This window comes from Dermacentor andersoni, chromosome 7 (assembly GCF_023375885.2).
Source record: "Dermacentor andersoni chromosome 7, qqDerAnde1_hic_scaffold, whole genome shotgun sequence".
In the NCBI taxonomy this organism is placed as follows: Eukaryota; Metazoa; Arthropoda; class Arachnida; order Ixodida; family Ixodidae; genus Dermacentor; species Dermacentor andersoni.
In genome coordinates this window covers 29,995,945-30,022,149 of record NC_092820.1, presented here as the reverse complement: position 1 = coordinate 30,022,149, position 26,205 = coordinate 29,995,945, and the positions used below count along the sequence as shown (strand labels likewise).

General features: G+C 44.4%; 1 long non-coding RNA gene across 1 annotated transcript in view; it reads left to right on the top strand.

Moving 5' to 3' along the window:
• The window catches only part of LOC129385904 (uncharacterized), a 57,023-nt gene extending 34,963 nt beyond the window's left edge, over positions 1–22,060 (top strand). The window contains exons 3-4 of the long non-coding RNA XR_008613387.1: positions 5,290–5,471; positions 21,947–22,060. This is a non-coding gene — a long non-coding RNA (uncharacterized lncRNA). The remainder of the gene's footprint in view (positions 1–5,289; positions 5,472–21,946) is intronic.
• Positions 22,061–26,205: the final 4,145 nt, after the last annotated feature.

Below are 26,205 nucleotides of genomic sequence, written 5' to 3'. Positions count from 1 at the left end.
TTGCTATTGAACTAAAAAAAAAGGTAAAACTTTATTACGAGAAAAAATTATTAGAATGCGGGAAGGACAGTAGTAAGAAAGGGAAGATAGTAAATGATTTTTTAAACAGGCGAAACAATCGCGACATTTTCAAAGAAATTATTCTAACGACAGAGCTTGCGCCACCTCACAAGACATAGCTGACGCTTTTGCAGAATTTTTCTTTAGCAGGGATTCACATACACCAACGCAATATAACAATTTATTGCGACGCCTACCTCACTCATTCTTTCTTTTTCCAACCACACCACAGAAAGTAGAAAACACTATAAGAAATCTAACAACAAAAAGTGCAGGTCTTGATAATATGCATTCGAATCACATCAAGCTAATTGCCCACCTAATCTCAGATGTTCTCGCAAGTATTATTAACCTACTGTTTACAACTTGAACCTTCCCACAAGAACTAAAACAAGGTAGAATTACTCCTGTATTTAAAAAGGGTGACCATGCCTTGACTACTAATTATAGGCCCATTTGCATTCTACGCTTTTTTAGCAACGTTATTGAACGGCTGATAGAAAAGCGCCTAACTAAGTACCTATCTAAATTTAGTATTCTTTCACCGCTCCAATTCGGCTTCCGCAAGGGCTATTCAACCGAACTTGCTCTTATCGCCCTAACTGAACAATTAAAGATGGCAATCGATAAGGGCATGTATGCTGAATCAGTGTTCGTGGATCTAACTAAAGCCTTTGATAACATTACCCACCACATTTTATCCTTTAAACTTGAATATATCGAAGTAACAGGTCCTGCATTAGCTTTGATACAAAATTACATAAAAGATAGGACACCAAGAGTTAGAATTAATGGTGTTCTTTCTAAATCAATGACAACAAACATGGGTGTACCTCAGGGATCCATACTTGGCCCACTCTTGTTTTTAATATGTGGAACGACCTGCCTAATTGCCTGCTTTCTTCTAACTGCATTCTTTATGCAGACGAGACAACTATCTTTAACTCTAACATTTGTGTAGGGAACCTCGTTTCTAAACTTAATACCGATTAAACAAGGTGCTAAATTGGTGCGATATTAACCAGTTCAATATAAACTCGTCTGAAACTATATTTGCTTTATTCACGTCCCACCAACGCTCCTCCGCATTCATTCCTTCGCTCTACCTTAGTAATAATCTTATCCCGCGTAGTACTACCTGTAACTACTTGGATGTAGAACTTGATTCTAATATTAAATTTCATCAACACATAGCCAACGTTAGGCGAAGGGCAACATATGGAATAAGGACACTTTTAAAATCTCGATATGTATTTAACCAGAAAACACTATTCTCTTTATACTACTCATTTATCCATTCACATATAAACTATTGCATTGCGTGCTGGGGCAATACGTATCGCACCCACTTACAATCATTACAAGTATTACAAAACCAGGCTGTTATAATAATTGCATTTAGTGCTAACCATTTCAATTCCAAACACTTATTAGATAACTATAATATTCTTACTGTGGACGAGCTTATTAACTTTAGTTTTGGTACGTTTCTATATCAACAACTAGTTAACGCTTACCGCAACAGTCTGATACCTCAAGTTTGTCTAATGAATACTAATCTTACGCGATTTGCACTAAACAATAACTTTATTCTTCCCACGGTACGCACAAATTATGGTAAGCAGAGTGTTCACTTTTCGTCCGTTTCCTTCTGGGACACACTACCTCCTACTATTGACTCATGTAAATCATTTCAATTTAAACGACAACTAAAAGGCCACATTTTATCATCTGCAACCACTTAGATGTGTCTTTTCTTTTCCTTTTGTCCCTTCCAAATGTACATTTGGTTACGCGACACAAATAAAAGTTCATTTCGTTATGTCTCATTATTCACTTACTTTCATAATGACGTTATAGTTCCGTAATTAGTCGAATGTAATAATAATTACTATACTTTTTACTAGCATGTCTGCAGCTGGTTTGTAAAATACTGCCAAACCTAAAGCAATACTAAGTTTGTTATCTTTTGAATATTTTACACTATTTGTTGCAACTGTTGTTTATATTTTTACTTGTGTACTGTACAGGAGGTCCCATTACAGTCTTTGACCTCAGGACCTCTTCCTGTATTATATTATTGTCTTGTATTATATCTTCTCTATTAATAATAAGACCTCATTCATTGAATCAGTTTTGGAAAGCGCGCTTGCGACTTGTCTATCTTCCACTGCTTTCGGCCCTAGGTAAATCCTACATTTCTTGGAGTAAGGCTCACAAAGAAACGTGAAATGTCTTCCTTTACACAAGTCACAAATTAAGAACGTTACGTTTCTCTACTCTTGCGAGGTGACATTTCTTACAGCACCAAAACTAACGTGCACTTCCTTTAAGCTTTTTTTTCTTGTCTTGTATGGGCATCTCCTTGTCACACTTGGTAAAGAATGTTGACCTGACTCCCAGAAAAGGCAAGATTGCTTATATTCAAAGGTTGTCGTTAATGCAAGAGCTGAGGCGACATGTCATTGAGTAAATCCTGTTTGTTTGCCTTCAATTCCTTCCAGCCTGAACATCTCCAAGCAAATTGAAAAGCTTCTTTTCTGCTAGTAACTTCGCTCTTCAAAAACGCGATAAGCTCAGAAAAGCTGTTACTTGCGTCTACATTGTTGGACTTGTCTTGGCAATAGCGGCGCACAATCTCCGGTTGTAGACACCTTTCTTCAGCAACTTTCAAAAGGGCGCTGAACTCTTCCCGCTTTACACAGATGGATTCGAGACCGTGAACATTCTTGAATATCTCATCCTAAAGAAGTCGCTTAGAAATCACGTCGTTGGCTGAAACCACAGGCTTTAACTGAAGCAGTCGACCCATGTAATCGTTCACGGCAACCTCCTTGCACCCAAAACGTTCTTTGAGCAAGTGTACAGCAATTCAGAATTGCCATCTGTCAATAATAGGCCAGTTACGCTGTCTTCTGCCTTGCCAATAAGGTACCTCTTCAAAAACTTAAATTTATCAACGTTGGACAGATGCACGTTTTTGATAAAAGAGCACTCATACTGATCCCCAAAAGTGCTTCATCTTTGAACATTTTTATCGAGTTTGTTGATCTCCAGTTTCGGAACCTTGATAGTAGCTCGGAATTCGCTGTTCTGTCCACGAATTTCCCGTTCCCTTCTAGGGCCAAGCACTTGAGTACCACTTATTGACTTTCGCATTTCTTTTATGCATCTGCTAACTTTAGACTTCGCCAAACATATAGATACGCGTATTTGGTAGCTGTCAATGCTTTCGAGTTCCGACTAAAGTTCCTCGCCCTCTACTAATTCTTCAATTACCTATCTAACTCTAGTAAAGCTGCCTCTTTCATTAGTAGAATGTTGAAGTTGCCTTGCCGCGTACCAACAGTCGTTGGTGCAGATGAGGTCAACAAGGTACCGTCGTTGATAACTTTCATCACGCCGGCCCGCATGGCACTCCGCTTCCTCTTGTGGTGATCCACTCCGGCATAGGCTGGCGGCAGTGTCGGCCAGGCATGCGGATCATAGGCCCAGTCGCTGTTCTATGGCGGATGGTAGTGGTAGAAGATGCCGTGTCTGGACGTGAATCGACATAGCCACATCAAGCTTTGTGAAGGCAGCTTCTTCAGAGGTCCCTTTCGGTCAGGTCATCGTTTTAGAAGTCGGGTTTTCGGCACCATACTTTTATGAATACCAGAAGTCGTAGACCCGTTTACTACACGTTCGATGTTTATTGGAACAGTAAAGCGAAGAAGAAGAAAGTCATGCACCAGGAGCGTTAAGCCTAATTATCTGGCTTCATTTGTATGAATCTCCAACACGCCTGTTTTGCTGGAGGCAAAGGTTTGCTATTCATCGTCATTACAACTTGACAAGATAGGTCCTTTATTGTGTACTTTCAACACAGCGTATATATAAATGACCGGTGAATTACCGATCAAACCAGCAGCAGCTGCCCCACCAAGCCCTTAAAATGTAATAACAGCTTCGCTTTATATAAAATGCATAGTAAAAGTCATGCCCAACGATGGCCAGCTACAATGTAAACCAACAGCGCTGTGAAAAAGGCGGTACTGGCAATTTAGGATGATGCGCAGCTGCTGAACGTTGCATGATCCCACAACCTTTTCTTTCGGTGAACAGCAGCAACACAGCGAGATGAAGGCAACTGTGTCTAGGGGCCTGCAGGGCTGGTGTATGTATCGATTCCTGTATTCATTATATTTAGTGTCCAGTCGAGCATTGTGAATTAGTGAGTGAGCAATGGATGTCGCTTTAAAAGTTCGACAGGACATTTTCTAAGTACTGTGAACCTTCAAAACCGGAATCGCCACTTTCCTTTTCTCATAATGCTACATTTGTGTTCCTGGTTTGATGTGTTCGTCGGAAAAATATATGTTCGCTTTTTTTTGCGAATACGGTAGTGGGAAAATTTCGCGCAAATCAAATTCACCAGCTGTGACATGCAAGTAGCTGCAGTTATCAGACAACATCCAGTCAACGATATATTGTTGCTTGGAAGACTGCACTAACAAAATGCATGCTGATCATTGTTATTAGCTATGGCAATTGCAAACGCTCGTCTCAGCTACAACAATACAGGCAACATGGACGATCGCTGATATAGTCCAGTGCCTGTCACAATATCGGCACTTAGCGCAACTTGCATGCAACGCCCCTTGCGAGCAACGTGGCTGAACATTTCTCATAGGGAGAAGCAGGGATCAAAATGTTTGTGCATTAATTACTAAGAGCAGCCAGTTTCCGACAAATATGTTTCACTTGGTCTGGTGCTACCAAATCTATAAGACCCCAATATGAAAATTTATTTAGAGTGTTACTAAAATAAATACGAAGCGTGAAACGCTTCATAACGTCGTGATGTGCGATGAAACGCCGGACGCCCATATTGCGGCGAAAAATGTCCACGTTCTAACATAGTACCACCAATTTTTCCAGACAAAAGAAGTTATGCAATTAAATTATGCGAAATAACGCCAACTTGTATACCTTGGGCGCCACTTTTGCGTTGTTCTAGGTGCCGTAGACGGAAAATAAACATTTTAGCACCCTACATTTAAGCTGCTATAAAGCAATAACTTTACGTTCAATTCTATATATGGTGATTAGTGAATAGTACTGGATATACAACCACGCATTTCTTCATCCCGCAGTGAAATGTCTAAGATTTCCGTTACTAGCCGTTATGTAGCCAAAGATACCCCGCGGATTTCTATACCATCATTTAAAAAAGAATTTTGATTGCAGGTCAGACATTCTGCACAATGTGGATCTCTGAAGTGTTACTTGAAAGTGTACCCGACTACTGCAAATTCATTATGGTAACACTATGTGGAGACAAAGCCTATAACGCTTATCTAGCTGAACGGTTTTTCTGCAGCTTCCTTGAAAAGAATCCAGGAAGCATTTCCGGATAAATCACCAAGCAGGTATTCGTGTATTCTATGCATACTTAGCAAGAACAGATATTCTTAAAAGCATGCTTTAGTTCAGGGGCTCCTATTTGAATATATGGTAAAGGAGAAATCATTTTTTCTCCACAAGGACTGCAGCTACTTTATTGATATTCGTTGCACTTAAAAGAAGAAAGTTTAACATCGTGACTGTTTCAAGCTGATCTTTCGTTTACAAGCTGAATTTTTTTATTGAAAATTGATTAAATGGCAAATTGTCTGATAGCGTCACTATCAAGCTTACAACTCTGTAACTCAATAATGACAAATGATATGACAATTATATAAACTGTGCCTAATCGTACATTTAAAGAAGACAAATTTCATGTATTATGCATGACACCTGATTACGTCACTAAGATGTGAGGAGGACTTTTGCAAAACACTTGTGAATATTGTAACTAATTCATGTAAGAGAAGAATGTACATGCGATATTGGTCCGCTGTAAATGCTCCAAGCGATGCAGTTTACACAGATCCGTTATTGAATCTTGGTGCAGAGTTAAAAGTCTGCAAAACTTATGCTTCTGCTTTTTTTTAACCTTAGCGATAATGGGCTATTAAATTGTAAAAGAATTCGGGCCCTAAAATAAATATGGACTCCACTTGCAACAGCGAGAAAAATTAAACTTTTTCTGTCAAATGCAGCAAATTTCATTAAACTTCGCACCCGCCGTAGTTGCTCAGTGGCTATGGTTTTAAGCTGCTGAGCACAAGGTCGCGGGGTCGAATCCCGGCCATGGCGGCCGCATTTCGATGGAGGGGAAATGCGAAAAGACCCGTGTACTTAGATTTAGGTGCACGTTAAGGAACCCCAGGTGGTCAAAATTTCCGGAGTCCTCCACTACGGTGTGCCTCATAATCGGAAAGTGGTTTTGCACGTAAAACCCCATAATTTAGCTTATTTTTAAAATTAAACTTCGCGCCGCGGGTATATCAAAAAAGCTTTTCAGCGTATTAGATATGCTCGAAATATGACCTGAGACTTGGGCCCGAGCTAAAATATCCTCTTAAGATCTGGTGTTAGAGTCTGCCACTCACGTATATTGTCGTTAACAGCATCAAAATATATGCGGTTTTCTCCTACGCGTTATCAAAATACGGTCACATAAAATATGCTAACGTAAAAAAATGTTTTACTAATTGCCTGTGGCACATATCCGAAAGCAGCTGCGTGGTACAAACTGCGTAAAAATTTGGCACTGCTTGGATGACATCAAATTTTGTAATTAGATATTAACGATCCTTCGCTAATTCCTATTTCATTTCTTTTTGAGATGGCAATTACACGGATACTCCAGGCGAATTTTCACATCCCACATTGCCGTGTAGCTCGGTATCTATTTTGTTATAATTATGTTGTAAGTTGTTTTTAATGTTAAGCAAGGTTAGACGAGAAAGAACAGGCCAACATAAACACTGTAAGGATAAGCGCAGACGACGTCAGGCTGGTGCTCGCAAAAGATAGGAAGCTTTAGAGCAGAAAGATGAAGGTGACACAGAGAAGGGATTAATTACTAACTAGGCTAATTTCTGAAGCAGCTAACTCGTAAGAACCAGCAGAGAAGCACTCTTAAGTAACAAATGGTCATATAATGAAACGACAAAGCATCAAATTGTGGAGGTGAAGAGATAAGATAAAATTTGCTTAACTTTCCAAGCTGATAAACAAGAAAAAATTAGGTGCTATTCCAAATTATAACGTGGCAAAGATTGAGGAAGCGGTAAAAAATGACCGAAGCATGAACTCACTCAAAAGAAAATTTGGCATAGGACAGGAAAAGAGGTATACAGTGAAAGAAAAGCAGGGCAATATAATGAGCAATTTCGATGGTACCGCAAGAGCACTAAATAATTCTTAACTGACCTGTATGGTCCAGAGAGTAGCCGCGCAACATTCGCTGAAAGTAGTGAAAAACAGGATGCAGAGGCTCCTTATATCACTAGTGATGAAATTAGATGCGCTTTTCAAGGCCCGTCGCGGGGAAAACCGGCAGGAGAAGCTGGAATAAGAGCTCATTCATTCAAAGGTGGGGGAGGTGTTATGCTTTAAAAGCTTGCGGCACTTCTCACTCAATGGCTCACACCTTCGTGTGTACCTGAAAGATGAAAGAATGCCACTATTATACGAATCCGTCAGAAGAGACAGACAGACAGACAGACAGACAGACAGACAGACAGACAACGAAGTTTATTTAATCCTGAGGAGCGACTGTCAGGGCCTCCTAACGGGAGGCCATTGTAGCCGCTGGCCGCGCCCACGTAAAGGACAGAACGCCGTGACGCTCCGCTCTTTCTTGGGCCCTCTGGATAGCCTGGGCTTGCTTTCGGAGTACCGTGCTTCTGATGGCCTCCTCCCATTCGGCTTCGCTGGAGAGGAAGTCGTTAGGCAACGCGGGACATCGCCAGAGCATGTGAGCCATTGAGCAAAAGGTTTCAGTGCAGTCGGAACAACTAGGGTCCACATCCGAGTACATCCTATTGAGGAATCCCCGCGACGGGAAAGATCCCGTCTGCAGCATTCTAAGTGCAGCTTACTGACCTCTACTGAGCTTCGGGTGAGGCAGAGGATAAAGAAGAGAGAGACGTTAAAGAATTGAACAATTGTAGGTCCATTCGCTTGCTTTTGGTATTGCATAAAATATTCAAAAAACATAATTTCCAATAGAATCAGAGTAACCTCGACTTTACTAACCAAAATAACAGGCTGGCTTCAGGAACAAATTTTTACAATGCATCGCATCCGTGTCATGTATCAGCCACAAAGAAAGTAGAAGATAACCTATCAAGAAAGTGGTGAGGCAAGGAAATACAATCTCTCGAATGCTGTTCACTGCAGGCTTAGACGTATTCAACCTATCAGACTGGGAAGCCTTAGAAGCGAGAATAAACGGTGAATATTTCAACAACCATCGGTTTGCAGAACCGTTCAGCAACACTGGGGATGAATTGCAACAGATGATACAGGGACTTAACCAAAGAAATTGTGAGGGTAGGGTTGAAGTATAATATGCAGAAGACAAAGGTAATGTTCAACAGCTTGGCAAGGGAACAAGAATTCAGGATCGCCAATCAACCTTTACAGTATGTGCATGAGTATGTTTATCTATTTCAATTACAGACAGCACATCCTGGTCGTCATAAGGAAACATTAAGAAAAAGAAGAATGGGCAGGAGTGGACATGCCTCACATTAGCAAATGATTAGAAACTTATTATTGTCGTTGAACAGAAAAGTGTGCAATATTTGCATTGTATTGGTGCTTAACTATGGTGCAGACACTTGGAGGTTAAGAAGGTCGAGAAGAAGTTAAGGAGCGCGCAAACCGCGATGGAACGAAAAATGTTTGGCGTAACATTAAGAGAGAGAAAGAGAGCGGCGTTGATAAGAAGGAAAACGGGGATAAGCAATATTCCATTTCATATTAAATGAAAAAAGATGGAGCTGGGAGGCCATGTAATGCATAGCGCAGGTAACCGGTCAAACATTAGAGTCACAGAATGGGTGCCAAGGGTAGGGAAGCACCGTCGAGGACGGGCGAAAATTAGTGGTAGGGACGAAATTTAGAAACTTGCAGCCAGCACTTGGAATCAGCAAGCACAGCACACGGGTAATGGGAGCATCCGCGGTTGCTTAGTGGCTATGGAGCTAGGTTGCTAAGCAGGAGGTCGCGGGATCGGACCCCGGCCACGGTGGCCTCATTTCGATGGGGGCGAAATGCGAAACACCCGTTTACTTAGATTTAGGTGCACGTTGAAATCCCCAGGTGGTCCGTATTATTCTGATGTCCCTCACTACGGCGTGCCTCATTAGCAGATTGTGGTTCTGGCACGCAAAACCCCGTAATTTTGAAGAAACAAATTTCCGTGTAATTCGAGATAGATGGGAGAGGCTTTCGTTCTGGAGCGGACGTAAGGATAGGCTGATAATGATAAAGATGTGCTACATGGTTATGAATGCCGTATATGACATACATGAGTGCTGTAACACTCAACGGCTAAGTTGCCCAAACGAAGTCATACTTTCTTTATTATATTATTCCACAGAATTTTCAGAATGACAGCCCGCATACAAATGCCAGGAAATATTACGTTCCCAGTGCACGACTTTTATCTTAAATCTTCACAAAATAATAAATACTAAATATGCAAAAGAATTCCTGTGTTTACAACTGAAAATGATGCAAATTTACTTGCCTCTGTCTTTACGGGCATTGTAGTGGAGCCTGTGCGATGTAATTACAGGATGAAGATCTTAAAGGGGTAGCGCAAAACGACCAATACAAAACAGCAGGACTCTATCCCAGGAAAGACTTTTGTCTTGTAGTTATGTGCTACCGCTTCAAGATGTTCAACTAGTACCAATTCGCCCAAATGTGTATTCTTCTACATTACAGGTCCTACACCCCGTGTTAAAGCGTTTAAGGGTGCCAGAAGTTCTGGCGCCACCGCGTATGTCGCGTCCGCATAGATGGACGTAATAAAGCTATTAATTTTTTTCTGCTTTATTACACGACAAAAAGCAGAAAATTTACACAGTGACTTTGTTCGGACCCGCGTATAGTTAAAACGTCACGTGAGGAGTACAAGCGCAACACTAAAGCTTGAGTCGCACTCAGTGTTTCGCCATTCAAGAGAAACTGGGACATTTTGCTTACAATACTTTTGGTATGTCGAGCATCAGGTTCACTCAAGGCTTGACGTGCTGGAAGCATTCTAAATTATCATGTGCGCCGACAATAATAACGTTTTACCGCCAAAACATTTAACGGGACCCATCAGTGGAATTTCAGCCGTCGCCCTGATGTTCCTAGGAATGTACTATTTGCGGAGAAGTCGCCCACAATTAGTGTGATGTGGGTGAGAGGGCAAGAAGGCGAAGCTGAGCCACTGACGACTGTGGCTTGATGGGCGCTGTCTTCCAAAGCACCAAATATCTGGGTCACGTGATAGTGCCCGCATTAGGCAAAGAGAGCGCGCGTGTGCACCTCTAGCGGGGCTCTAGCTGCGCACGGCTGTCCGTACGGCTCGGCGCTTACGCGGCCCGCGTGTCGTAGGTCGGAGGTCATCTATGGACGGTGCCTATGCTAAATTAGAGCCTTAAAGAATGGCAGCTTCATGCACGCACTCTTTCCGCGCGCCAAGTGGAGAAGGTCGCGTTTCGACGGCTGAGAGAAGCGGCAAATTTAAAGTACTAAAGTGAGCGGCATCAGGAAGACATCCCTTCGTGACAAGCACGCGCGCTGCCGTCGGCCCTCATCACGCCAGCGTTGTGACAGTCAGCGCTCACGTTCATCGAGTCAGCTCTGCTCATGCTTGCACATGCCTGATACCACGCTTGTTCAGTTCGTAAAAGAATCTTTACTTCAACGTATATAGCCCTACAAAACTACGAGTCTCACTTCGTGTATTTATGTAATACAGGCGTCCCACACTCTATTTTCCATCGCGATCAAGACCGATCGGAACCGAATATCTCGACGAAGATTGGCTCCCTTCCGCCGCTTGTGCAAAGAAGCCAACTCCAACCAAGAAATGTGATCTCTATGGGGTACCATCGCGATCGAGAATGCACCTTCCCACACTCGTGTCACACCTCGCTAGCACTGTCAATACTTCGCCTTTCAAATGATACTGCTACTTTCTTGTCTACAAATGAGGCGACGTGAGCTGAGCTTACATTTACTAGACTTCTGAAAGGCCTTTCATGTGTACTGCGCTAAAATTATTTAGAATCTAGAACTTCAGAGTTTTGCAAGGCGTAAATTTGTAAGATACTGACCCGGTTTTTCACGGAGAAGTTTTTTGTAGTGTCGGCTCCCGCTCTGCAATTGTAACTTCTCTCTTAAGATAATGGATTAGAACGTTAAACTAAATCACCATCATCATCAGCCTATTTTCATGTCCACTGCAGCAAGAATACTTCTCCTAGCGATCTCCAATTACTTCTACCTTGCGCTGGAGGATCCCAACTACCAACTGCAAATTTACTAATTTCATCACTACACCTGGTTTTCTGCCATCCTCGATGACGCGTCTTTTCCCTATGCACCCATTCTGTAGCTCTAACCCTCCACCGGTTATCGACCATACGCATTACATGGCCTACCAAGCTCTATTTCTATTTCGTAATGTCAACTTGAATATTGGCTATCCCCGTTTGCTCTCTGATCCACACTGCTCTCTTCCTGTATCTTAACGCTAAGCCTCAAATTTTTCGTTTCATCATTCTTCGCGCAATCCTTAGCTTGCTGTCGAGTTTCTTTGTTATCTTTCAAGTTTCTACCCCATATGTTAGCCACCAGAAAGTGTGTGAGGTACCTTAACAATGCTAGCGCAATACAAAACTGAAATTTTCACATTTCTTCGAATTGTGCATGCGGTGAACATGTGGATGAATATATGACTAAAGTTCGCAATATGCTACAGTTCACTTAGCGTAGTCTCAAAAAGTCCGGATATACTCTAAAGATTCTGCGTATAACATGTGTTCGGCCAATAAAGAAATACGCTTGTTCCCGCTGCGACTCTTTGGAGGTGACCATGATTGACGGTTTATAAAAGTTGCAAAATTAAGTGGATAGGTTTCTCTTACGCCGACGTGAAAGAGGCAAGAGCGTCGCCGCAATTAATCATGACATTGTCAGTGAGCATCTTTCTCTGGACGAGCGAAATTGAGATTCAATCTTTTTCGAAATGTATAAATGCGAAACCGGAACCGAGAAAGAATAAAACTTTATGAAACCACATCACGTCTCAAAGCATACTAATCATGTTGTAAAAATTTTTAAATATGTTGTTTACCCATCCTGGTGCCGTAGAGGATTTCGGGTAGCGCTGCTAAGCCTGACGATGCGGGCTCAACCACCAGCCCCTGCGGCCGCATATCGCTGGCGGCTAACTGCAAGGACGCCAATATACTGTGTAATAAGTGCACATTACACAACCTCAGGTAGTCGAAATTATTCTGAAGTCCACCGTTTCACATGCCTACTTATCATATCGTGGCTTTGGCACGTAATCCCACCGAATTTAATTAGTATATTAAAAATGTTATTCCAGGACAATCATTTCCCGGATTCTTTTTTTTTTCAGGAGTGTGAGATTGCGAAGTTATTTATCCCAACAGGAAATACCAACTTGCATTTGTTCGTGACTTTTGGATATATCAAGTGTAAAATCAATTACAGCAGTCATAGGAGTGCGGCAGCCACATCTCCAGTAGGGGGATCCGTTAAGCGCGCCGCAAATCTGGTCGAGTAGTCTGTACGGCGAGCAGTGGCTTTTCAGTCGCATACAGCCTACTTATAGCTTTTGCTGTTATCGAGTCCGGTGATGCGCAGTGGCGTGGAAAGTGTGCCTTGCCGGATGAAGTGATGACCCGCCGTAACCTTCGACTAAGCTCAGCTGCGGAGTCATCATAATCATCGTCATAAGCCTGGTTACGCCCACTGCTGGGCAAAGGCCTCTCCAATACTTCTGCAACTGTGCCGGTCATGTACTAATTGTGACCTTGTGGTCCCTGCATACCCCAGCCCGCCCACCTAATTTTCTGCCGCCCCCTGCTACGCTTCCCTTCTCTTGGAATCCAGTCCGTAACCCTTAATGACCATCGGTTATCTTCCCTCATTATTACATGTCCTCCCCATGGACATTTCCTTTTCTTCATTTCAACTAAGATGTCATTAACTCGCGTTTGTTGTCTCCCCCAATCTGCTCTTTCCTTATCCCTTAACATTAGACCCACCATTCTTCTTTCCATAGCTTGTTGCGTCGTCCTCAATTTAAGTAGAACCGTTTTCTTAAGCCTCCAGTTTGCTGCCCCGTACGTGAGTACTGGTAAGACCCAGCTGTTATACACTTTTTTCTTCAGGGGTAATGGCAGCCTGCTGTTCATGATCTGAGAATGTCTGCCAAACGCACCCCAGCCCATTCTTATTCTTCTGATTATTTCAGTCTCATGATCCGGATCCGCGGTCACTACCTGTCCTAAGTAGATGTATTCCTTTACCACTTCCTTTGCCTCGCTACCTATCGTAAACTTCTGTTCTCTTCCCAGACTGTTAAACACTACTTTGGTTTTCTGGGGATTAATTTTTAGACCCACACTTCTGCTTTGCCTCTCCAGGGCATTGAGCATGCATTGCAGTTGGTCCCCTGAGTCACTAAGCAGGGCAATATCATCAGCTAATCGCATGTTACTAAGGTATTCTCCATTAACTCTTATCCCCAATTCTTCCAAATCCAGGTCTCTGAATACCTCCTGTAAACACGCTGTGAATAGCACTAGAGAGATCGCCTCTCCCTGCCTGACGCCTTTCTTTATCGGAATTTTATTGCTTTCTTTATGGAGGACTACGGTGGCTGTAGAGTCGCTATAGATATATTTCCGTATATGTACGTACGGCTCGTCTACACCCTAATTCTGTAATGCCTCCATTACTGCTGAGGTTCTCGTAACCTATAAAAGCTATATATATACACCCGCCGTGGTTGCTCAGTGGCTATGGTGTTAGGCTGCTGAGCACGAGGTCGCGGGATCGAATCCCGGCCATGGCGGCCGCATTTCGATGGGGGCGAAATGCGAAAACACCCGTGTACTTATATTTAGGTGCACGTTAAAGAACCCCAGGTGGTCGAAATTTCCGGAGTCCTCCACTATGGCGTGCCTCATAATCAGAAAGTGGTTTTGGCACGTAAAACCCTATAATCTAATCTATATATATATAAAGGTTAAGGTGCAGCGGTGGCGTAGAGGTAGAACACCCGCCTCGCGTGCAAGAGGTCCGTGGTTCGAATCCCGGTGCCGCGCAATTTTCCACCGGATTAAAAAAAAATCCGCGTGTTGATACAATTGCATAAACAGGCCTGGAGTGTGGCCTGATCCCAGTAACCAGAACCGGTAACGCACTCCCTCACCAGAGCAGGATTGGCCACCCTGGTGCAGTACTTGGCCACAACCTCCTATATGAACACAACAAACAAACCCCGGCCCTCATTCCCCAGCAGCTGCGAAGCAACTGACCACGGCGGCAGTCAGACCTGCGACGCTGCAGAGGGTGCTAAGAATCCCTGGCTCCGGACAGGCCGCCATTGGAATATGAACTTGGCAACGTTAAACGCTAGAACGTTAACGCTAGAACGTTTCTTTAGTTCGTTACTAGAACGTCATCTAGTAAGGCGAATCTAGCAGTGCTATTGGAGGAATAAGAAGGCATTAAATGGGATATAATAGGGCTCAGTGAAGTTAGGAGGCCATAAGAAGCATATACAGTGCTAAAAAGCGGGCACGTCCTGTGCTACCGGGACTTAGCGGAGAGACGAGAACTAGCAGTCGGATTCCTGATTAATAAGCACTTAGCTGGTAACATACAGGAATTCTATAGCATTAACGAGAGAGTGGCAGGTCTTCTTGTGAAACCTAATAAGAGGTACAAAATGAAGGTTGTACAGGTCTACGCCCCTACATCCAGTCATGATGACCAGGAAATCGAAAGCTTCTATGAAGACGTGGAATCGGCCTTGGGTACAGTCAAAACAAAATACAGTATACTGATGGGCGACTTCAATGCCAAGGTAGGCAAGAAGCAGGCTGGAGACAAGGCAGTGGGGGAATATGGCATAGGCACTAGGAATAGCAAGGGAGAGCTATTAGTAGAGTTTGCGGAACAGAATAATATGCGGATAATGAATACCTTCTTCCGCAAGCGAGATAACCGAAAGTGGACGTGGAGGAGCCCCAACGGCGAGACTAGAAATGAAATAGACCTCATACTCTGCGCTAACCCTGGCATCATACAAGATGTGAACGTGCTCATCAAGGTACGCTGCAGTGACCATAGGATGGTAAGAACTCGAATTAGCCAAGACGTGAGGAGGGAACGGAAGAAACTAGTACATAAGAAGTCGATCAACGAGTTAGCGGTAAGAGGGAAAATAGAGGAATTCCAGATCAAGATACAGAACAGGTATTCGGCTTTAACTCAGGAAGAGGATCTTAGTGTTGAAACAATGAACGGCAATCTTGTGGGCATCATTAAGGAGTGTGCCATAGAAGTCGGTGGTAACTCCGTTAGACAGGACACCAGTAAGCTATCGCAGGAGACGAAATACCTCATCAAGAAACGCCAATGTGTGAAAGCCTCTAACCCTACAGCTAGAATAGAACTGGCAGAACTTTCGAAGTTAATCAACAAGCGTAAGACAGCTGACATAAGGAAGTATAATATGGATAGAATTGAACATGCTCTCAGGAACGGAGGAAGCCTAAAAGCAGTGAAGAAGACACTAGGAATTGGCAAGAATCAGATGTATGCGTTAAGGGACAAAGCCGGCAATATCATTACTAATATGGATGAGATAGTTCAAGTGGCTGAGGAGTTCTACAGAGATTTATACAGTACCAGTGGCACCCACGGCGATAATGGAAGAGGGAATAATCTAGAGGAATTCGAAATCCCACAGGTAACACCGGAAGAAGTAAAGGAAGCATTGGGAGCTATGCAAAGGGGGAAGGCAGCTGGGGAGGATCAGGTAACAGCAGATTTGTTGAAGGATGGTGGGCAGATTGTTCTAGAGAAACTGGCCACCCTGTATACGCAATGCCTCAGGACTTCGAGCGTACCGGAATCTTGGAAAAACGCTAACATAATCCTAGTCCATAAGAAAGGGGACGCCAAAGACTTGAAAAATTATAGACCGATCAGTTTACTGTCCGTTGCCTACAAAGTATTTACTAAGGTAATTGCAAATAGAATCAGGGACACCTTAGACTTCCGTCAACCAAAGGACCAGGCAGGATTCCGTAAAGGCTACTCAACAATAGACCATATTCACACCATCAATCAGGTGATCGAAAAATGTGCGGTATATAACCAACCTTTATATATAGCTTTCATTGATTACGAGAAAGCGTTTGATCAAGTCGAAACCTCAGCAGTCATGGAGGCATTGCGTAATCAGGGTGTAGACGAGCCGTATGTAAAAATACTGAAAGATATCTATAGCGGCTCCACAGCCACCGTAGTCCTCCATAAAGAAAGCAACAAAATCCCAATAAAGAAAGGCGTCAGGCAGGGAGATACGATCTCTCCGATGATATTCACAGCGTGTCTAATGGAGGTATTCAGAGACCTGGATTGGGAAAAATTGGGGATAAGAGTTAATGGAGAATACCTTAGTATCTTGCGATTCGCTGATGATATTGCCTTGCTTAGTAACTCAGGGGACCAACTGCAATGCATGCTCACTGACCTGGAGAGGCAAAGCCGAAGGGTGGGTCTAAAAATTAATCTGCAGAAAACTAAAGTAATGTTTAACAGTCTCGGAAGGGAACAGCAGTTTACAATAGGTAGTGAGGCACTGGAAGTGGTAAGGGAATACATATACTTAGGACAGGTAGTGACTGCGGATCCGGATCATGAGACTGAAATAATCAGAAGAATAAGAATGGGCTGGGGTGCGTTTGGCAGGCATTCTCAGATCATGATCAGCAGGTTGCCATTATCCCTCAAGAGAAAAGTTTATAACAGCTGTGTCTTATCAGTACTCAAGTACGGGCCAGAAACCTGGAGGCTTACGAAAAGGGTTCCACTTAAATTGAGGACGACGCAACGAGCTATGGAAAGAAGAATGATTGGTATAACGTTAAGGGATAAGAAAAGAGCAGATTGCGTGAGGGAACAAACGCGAGTTAATGATATCTTAGCTGAAATCAAGAAAAAGAAATGGGCATGGGCAGGACACGTAATGAGGAGGGAAGATAACCGATGGTCATTAAGAGTTACGGAATTGATTCCAAGGGCAGGAAAGCGTAGCAGAGGGCGGCAGGAAGTTAGGTGGGCGGATGAGATTAAGAAGTTTGCAGGGACGACATGGCCACAATTAGTACATGACCGGGGTAGTTGGAGAAGTATGGGAGAGGCCTTTGCCCGGCAGTGGGCATAACCAGGCTGATGATGATGATGATGATATAAAGGTTGGTCATATTCCGCACATTTCTCTATCACCTGATTGATAGTGTGAATATGGTCTATTGTTGAGTAGCTTTTACGGAATTCAGCCTGGTCCTTTGGTGGACAGAAGTCTACGGTGTTCCTGATTCTATTTGCGATTACCTTAGTAAATACTTTGTAGGCCACGGACAGTAAGCTGATCGGTCAATAATTTTTCAAGTCTTTGCCGTCCTCTTTCTTATCGATTAGGATTATGTTAGCGTTCTTCTAAGATCCCAGTACGCTCAAGGTCATGAGGCATTGTGTATACAGGGTGGGCAGTTTTTCTAGAACAATCTGCCCACCATCCTTCAACAAATCTGCTGTTACCTGATCCTCCCCAGCTGCCTTCCCCCTTTTCATAGCTCCCAAGGCTTTTTTTACTTCTTCCGGCGTTACTTGTGGGATATTAAATTCCCCTAGACTATTCTCTCTTCCATTATCGTCGTGGGTGCTACTGGTACTGTATAAATATGTATAAAACTCCTCAGCCACTTGAACTATCGGATTCATATTAGTAATGATGTTGCCGGCTTTGTCTCTTAACGCATACATCTGATTCTTGCCAATTCCTAGTTTCTTCTTCACTGCTTTTAGGCTTCCTCCGTTCCTGAGAGCATGCTCAATTCTATCCATATTATACTTCCTTATGTCAGCTGTCTTACGCTTGTTGATTAACTTCGAAAGTTCTGCCAGTTCTATTCTAGCTGTAGGGTTAGAGGCTTTCACACATTGTCGTTTCTTAATGAGATCTTTAGTCTCCTGCGACAAATTACTGGTATCTTGCCTAACGGAGTTACCGCCGACTTCTCTTGCACACTCCTTATGATGCCCATAAGATTGTCGTTCTTTGCTTCAGCACTAAGGTCCTGTTCCTGAGTTTAAGTCGAATACCTGTTCTGTAGCTTGATTCGGAATTCCTCTATTTTCCCTCTTACTAACTCATTGATCGGCTTCTTATGTATTAGTTCCTTCCGTTCCCTCCTCAAGTCTAGGCTAATTCGACTTCTTACCATCCTATGGTCACTGGAGCGCACCTTGCCGAGCACGCCCACATATTGTATGATGTCAGGGTTAGCGCAAAGTATAAAGTCTATTTCATTTCTAGTCTCGCGGTTCGGCCTCCTCCGAAACCTTAATGGTGGAAAAAGCTGGCAAACCGGCTCTAGCGATTTGCCACCTTATGGGTTAGGCAGAGTGGGTTGTGGTATGGTGGGTTGTGTATTGGGGCTGTGTATGGGTTGTGTATGGTGAGAACCCAGTTGTCGAGGGTTCATGAACAACCGGAGGTGTGCTGTATCGGTGGTTCATCGGAAAGAGTGTACGCTGGCTTCAGTCTATCGGTGGAGGCGCTGAGGTACTGCCTGATGCACAGGGTGAATTTTTTCTGGTTGTTATGCACAAACGGTAGGGTCTGGTGTAAGGTGCCTGGAAACGAAGCCAGGATGGTGCCATTGTGGAGAAAGGCGTGCGTACATGTTCTGAGCTCTTTGAATGTAAAAGGTGCCGGCTTGGAGTGATATGTGGCTGGCGACGGACGGGGAGTGGTCATGGTGCGTTGTAGGGGTAGGCTACAAAATCGGAAGGATCCTAGGTGGCACCTTCAAAACCTCAGAATTCTCCCTGTACGGCTCAGTTGTTCCCGAAGACGAGCTCTGCAGATGTCACTTATATGTTGGGCTTCAAGTGACGCGGAGGTAGGGCGACGGCTGTGGATGTCTCGAGACAGGTTGAATCAGGGTGGCACATAATAGCTTCTTCTAATTTCCAGCAAAATTTTTGATTGTCCCTTTGGTGCAAGGATAGAAATTGCTGGTCATCATTCGCTGAAAACCAGTGGCTTGCACGAGGATCCTGAAGAGCTTGAATTTCAACTACCGTCCTTGATCGGTTGCGACGCGACGAGGGTTGCCGAAATGGGATATAAATCCAGTGAAGAAAATCAACACGCGTCCTCTTCAGTGATCTTTTTAAGGAGCCATACTTGAGCCTATTAAATAAAGCGATTGATGGCGGCGAGGCAATAGCGATGAGGTCATGCTGGTGGAAACGGCCTAGTATTGTCTAAGTGGACGTGTTTGAGGAGTAGTGAAGGCTTGGAAAATTATCTGAGTGGCAAAATGACGTGCCGGGTAATTTTGACCCATTGGCACTGAGTATAGGTACGCTCCGTAGTGCGACAATCACATTGCATGGAAGGCAAAACGTAGGTGGTCTGTCAACTTTTCAAAGTTTGTAGGCACCTTCGTACGTGCTGTGTTCTCGCCGCTCAGTTTGCGTTCAAGCGATAGACAGCACAAAGGTCACTTGGCTCGCTGCTGGTACTACCATGCAAGCGTTTTGAAAGCCAGTTTCCGCAGTCATCGACTGTTATGAGTTCATGTTAACCTGTGTGCGCTAACACCAACACCATGATTTTGCAGCGATAGCAATTATATAGACACTCCAGGCGAATTTCTGCCGTTGGCGTTGGCGTCGCCTAGAGTTTCCGTGTAAAGTCCAAGGACGCTGAATTCGTTGCGGCGCGCCGTATGCTGTATGTACGGGTGAAAGTGCGCGAGGGTGAGCCGGCGATCACGGCTCAATCACGCGCACACAAAGCAAAATAGTGCGGTGGGAGCATGTCGCCTTCTGTCGCACGCAACGCTTCGGCGGATTAAAGGGAGGGGAGGCGCGTTCTACGCCGGCTGCCCGGGCTTCGCATATGAAAGTCATATGCAATGGTTAGAGAGTCCGCGCTGCGCTGTGTTTTCGTTAGTTCGTTTTGATGCGAACGGCAATACGAAGGCGAATTCACTCGCTGCTTCTGCCGCGTTTGCTCACTGCAGCGTTTCGTCAAAGTTCCCGCGGTCATCGGGATAGCTGTGCTCATGTTTGCTTGTGCGCGCGTGACTGTATGCTTGTTACTTTCGTTAGTGTGCCCATGTTTGCAAGTTTGTGCAGCCGATCAAGCTACTATCCTTACTTTGTATTGTTGTCCACTAATTTGCTATCGCACTCTATATTTAGCCTTTAGGGCGAAACTGTGACTTTTGTTCACTTAAGTTAGTAAGCAAAAGTTTCTAAGTTTATACGGCCGATAACACTACTATTCTAACTTCGTATCGCCGTCTACTCATTTGCTATTGCAATCGGTGCTTCGCTTCGCACTCTTAAAGAATTGCAAGTTTTTAAAGAGTGCATATTATCGCAACGACTCTGTTAGCACGCCTTCTCTGGCGCATAATTAGAGAACGGAACGGGCTTTATTCATGGATCACTAGCAGCAAATTATTTGAAGCATTTAAAAAAAATTAGGAAGTTAAATATTAGTATGAACTAACAAATTTCTCTCAGTTCGTCTGCGTGATAATTACGATTACTTGCATATGAAATGTACGTTCGTATGTTCTAGTAATAATTCCATAGGCTATTGTGCAATTTTATGCACACGTGGCATTCGGTTCTTTGCTGTAGAAACAATGATTTGCATACTATAACTAATCACGTTACTACACATTCGCATCATTATTATACGCATTGGTAAGTTTTAGTATGCATTTCACATAATGACGTGCCGTTTATTTGCCTTTTGGATTGTGTGTTCTTCAACGTCGACAATTTATATTACTTTGGCGTCTTATTCAATTCTAATTAGGCTATAGCACGTACTTTGAAAATACTTTTACGTGCAACCACTGGTCCACCTGCAGGGATATCATACGAGACTCGTAGTAATGCAAATCCTTATGAAAATATTAAAAGAAATAAATACACATCAGGCGATATTCAACACTGCGTTATATTGAATGCTATACGGCAACTTTAGGAAAGTTATTACAATCCGTTTGTTCTTTGGACGTTTATGGTGGAAGTGACAGCTAATTATTGTCAAAGCGAAACTAGCCCCCGTGTCTTCAGCATGCGGTGAACCATGGCAATGCATTAAAAAATTTTTTTTGATCCCTCTTTCAGAAGAATTGGTCGTAACATCAAAGTAAAATGTGCATTCTAAGAAGCAGTGGCAACTTCGTTGTATTTTCGCAAATACAACTGCATAAATGAGCAGTCCTTTATTAATTACAGCTTCACTCAAACACGAAGCAATGGCTACGATAGCAAGCACGCGGCGTCTGTGCAGCTGTGCAGCGTAAACAGCTCACCGGAGGCTATCAGGAGGCCAAGGTGTATCGGATGCCTTCTCTGTGGCATAGAACGCATGCCCCCATACACATGTTCAAAGGGAGAGCCTTCTTAAGCGAGCTTACATGCAAAAATATGGTGAAACACAGCGACGGCACGAAGTATTAACCAGGGCCAGTGCCAGCTACTATCGCGCTCAGGATGAGTTACTACGCGCGACAGCTTCGCCCCGTTATAGCTCATAGTATGCGCCATAAAGGCCAACGTCCGTAGACTGCGACTTACGTGGGCAACCGCCAGACAATTCTAAGCACTACCGTCTTTGTTATCCCTACAGGTGTTGAAGATGACGGCTATGTTCACTACAGATTTAACGAGTGATGAAAGAAATCTTATCTACATATTCTCAGTGCAAGAAATGTACGTCTTGAAGAGCGCATTTCTTTTAATAAAGACACACCTTTGTAACCATTCATTGCCTACATTTTTAAGTATTCATCATCATTGTTATTGTCATTATCATCAATATCAGCCTCATTTATATGTCTACTGCAGGACTAAGGCCTTTCCCAGTAATCTTCAATTATCCCTTGCTTCCGCAAGTTTCCTGATTTATACACCCCACCTGAACTCAGCCATTCTCGATTGCCCTCCCCCTTCCTTGGCACGCAGGGTCAAAATTGCACTCCCTGCAATGAATTCCAAGATGATCGTGCTGCAGAGACTGCCACTGGAACCCTCAATTCGAATACTGCGTCGTAGTTTCCAAACACCGAGGATAGCTTACACGTGAAATCATAGAAGCGGACAAGATATAGCGGCTCGGCAACCTTTGCATCAGCATGCCGTATATTGCCCTCACAAAAAACGAAATCAAGTATCTTGCTGTGATGCAATAGGGGTTTATGTGTGATTTAATGCAGAAGTTGTTTTTTCATTACTTTTTCTCATGTGTGCAGTTATGGCGATTTCGCAAATAAATATCAGTGGAAGTCAGCGCCTGTGTTGTATTCTTCCTTCTGTCCTCGTATTTTTCGCTGTGCAAACATGTCGATATTGAATCATCAACTCGCCCAAGCTTCCACCATTTCAGCGGCGGCTGCGTCTAGGAACCGAACGGGACTCTTTAGTGACACCGAAAACGAACGCACCAGTGTTTCTCTGGTGATTACTTTAAGTTTTAAGCTTGTGAGCAGCTGCAAGTCGAAACCAAGAAACATAAGGGCGTCCATGTCTTTGTTCATGCAAACGGTAAGAACAACTCCCAATGCCGCCGTCACTACTATACTATTTACGCCAGACTTTGCTACCGACAACCTGAGGCGACTTAAGAGACAGTCTACCCCAGTGCCTCTTGAAGCGGTGAGGCCACAGCAAGTCACAGATGTTTGAGTCAACCCACGAAAAAATGAGTTGGTTATTCAAATAGCACAAGAGGCTGCGCTGAGCACTTTGAGTAAACTTGCAGAAGTTTTTAGAATGAAGATGCGCTTGTATATCCCTGTGGACAGTGGTTTCACTACTGGCGTCATCTATGACGTAGCCGTCTCCGTCTCTGGCACTGACTTTCCAATTCAAGTTAGGCCAGTCGATGAAGGTGTCCCCATACGGATACCCATGAGTATTCCCTCAGTACATTCCGGCGTGTGACGATAGTTTTCAAGGGCGAATCTCTCTCCTCACAAGTCAAGGTAGGCCACATTAGACACCGCATGCGACCATTTATCCCAAGGCCACTCAAATACCGCAATTGCATGAGGCTGGGACACGCTAGCTCCGTGTGCGATAACACGACAGTTTGCTCACGCTGTGTTGAGCCCCATGCTGCAGACTCTTGTACAGGCAAGGTTTTGAAATACACCAATTGCCTAGGGTCCCCTGACACTTCCTCGAAGAAGTGCCCCGAAATGAAGAAGAAAAAGGCGGTCTTGAAGCAGATGGTGAGCGACCATTCATTTCGTCGGGAAGCTGTTGCGGCCGTTAGAAAGTGACGCTCCGAACGCCATAGGACTTGAAAGAATGCGGATGCCTCTGTAAAAAGTACGGCACATCCCACAACACCTCCTGGTCTGCCCTCTAGGCCCTGCGGAATCCAGTCTAAGTTTGACAATGAGGCCATGACGGAGAATAATACGGCTTGGTCCGCACTACTAAAGGCACAGCCGAAGTCACAGCCGAAGTCACAGCCGAAACCACAATGGAGTAAGAGACTTAGATGAATTGCTGGCTTGATGGAACATGATTCCATCACAGAAGCATCACAACCGCGTGCCCGGTTTCTACGGGTAATTTTTCAGGAGCCTGCGCTGTGCAGTCTACGGCGGTGCGCTGTATCACTTGAATTAACTCCGGTTCCCGCTGTGGCATCAGCTGTGGCTCCCACTGTGGAACCTGGTTATAACGGCGAGTTTTGAGGACAGTACACAAAAATCAGCGACTGTCCTCTATGCATTCTTTGTGTCCTGTCCTCAAATCGCGCCATTATAACCAGGTTACACAGTGGGAGCCACAGCCGATGCCACAGCGGGAACCGGAGTTAATTCAAGTGATACAGCGCACCGCCGTAGATTGTACAGCGCAGGCTCTCGACAATTTCCCCGTAGAAACCGGGCACGCAGTTGTGCTGCTCTGGTTTCTGGAGAATACTTTTCGAATGCTCCCGAATAAGCTGCATACTCCGCCAGTGCGAAGTGCAATGCAAGTTCTCGATACTCTCACGATGCTCTCAAAGCAATGCAAGCACCAGTAAGCACCATGGCTCACTCGCAGATTTCTATTCGCACTGACGACAAAAATTCCGCGCTTCACTCTAGCGAGATGCTGTCACGTACGGCAACGTACTGCTAACGACCACTGGCCCTAGGTCCTCCAAGATGACTTCAACGGACATCACCAGCTACAGGAAAGCACCAAGATTAGCTTCAGACAGCAAAATGACGGCAGCCCAATGTGCCAGCGAGGCACTTGCTTGGACTTGAGTTTGGTTTCAAGGCACTTTGCTGCACGCCGTGCAGCGTACATATACAATGTTCACTTTCTCCGTCTTTCCTCCTTCTATGCCCCCAGGGTAGGGTAGTAAACCGGACGCTCCGCTGTTTCACCTTCACACCTTTATTCACCTCGCTTTATCTCTCTCTCTCTCTCTCTCTTTCTCTCTCTCTCTCTCTCTGCTACCCTCTTTTGTTTTCTGATCCGCACCCCTCTCTTCCTGTCTCTTACCGTTACGCGTGATATTTTTCGTTCCATCACTATTGGTGCGGTCTTTCACTAGTTCTCGAGTTCCTTTGCTAACCATGTTGCTGCCCCATTTGTTGCACCAGTAGAATACATTATTTACACGGCACATTATTTTCAACGGCACTGGTAAGCTCTTAATATGATTTTATTGTGCCAGCTGTATGCAATCCAACCCATTTTCATTCTGTAAATTTGCTTTTCATAATTTTTAATGATTACGTATGCAAAAACGGTAAAGTACGACCACAAACACTTCCAAGCACTACCTTTTTACTACCTTTATCTGGGCTGGCGGCTTTTCTTCTTTCTTTTTTTTTTTCGCCACACTTGATGTATTTCAAGTGCGGCGTTCGGCTGTTTCGCAGCTGACGGTCAGTTGGAAAGAGGGTTCATCAGTGCGTGCTTGCCTTCCTTCTCGCGCCAGCACAGGTTCGGCCGTTCGTCTGAGCGCACGAAACGTATGCCTGGCCGTGTCCGATTTCATTTCACGCTTCATGTTTACGTGCACCTCGAACATGTGTGTGCCGCGCTTCCATCCCTGGCGTTTCAACGGACGGCGCACGTGCATGCAGGCTGTCAACGAATAACACAGCGGCAAGGCGTTGGTACATGTGAGTAGCACGCAAAAAGCCACCACTTTGCTGGTGTCAACGCTTGTCCTGAATAATTTTTCCATTTACGTTTAAGGCGAAAGCGTTAGTAGGCTCACATTGCAGAAACCGTCCGAACCTGCAAGCCGCGCCCGGAAGCCGTCCGCCTCGACCCTTCCACGAGCTATGGCAGCACGGCAAAGAAAGAGAAAGGGAAACGCCCTCCTGTGCACTGACCTTCAGCGGCAAAACAGCCGAACGCCGCACTTGATTTATCAAGTGCGTGACTTGGCCACACGAGAATGAGAGCGAAGATTAGCGTCACTCGGTGCGCCCTCAAAGCAAGCACCCGATGTAAACCCGATGGAGACTGCAGGGCCGCGGTGTGGCCCCGCAACCACTCCTGCGCGCGGAACCGTGGGCCATGTATTTTTTATTGCGAGTGTACGTCATGCAATCTGCATCACGCGAATCCACGTGATGGCGATACTTCGTCATTACCTGCCTACCTCACTGTTAGGTAAGTACGCACAGAAAAATTAAGGAGTTATGCCTAGTACGTTTTTTTGATGGAATGGGGATATTCACGCATCATTCACGCATCATCATAGGGCGGATAGGAACATTTGAAGTGTGCCAGCTCAGACAGCGCAGAAAATGCCAAGGGTGTATGGCTGGCGGGAGGCCACGCGTTTGGAGGCAACGGCCATACCGCATCTTCGAAACCATTGTTTTCGCTTGCTGACAATTCATACGTTAGGTGTATGTG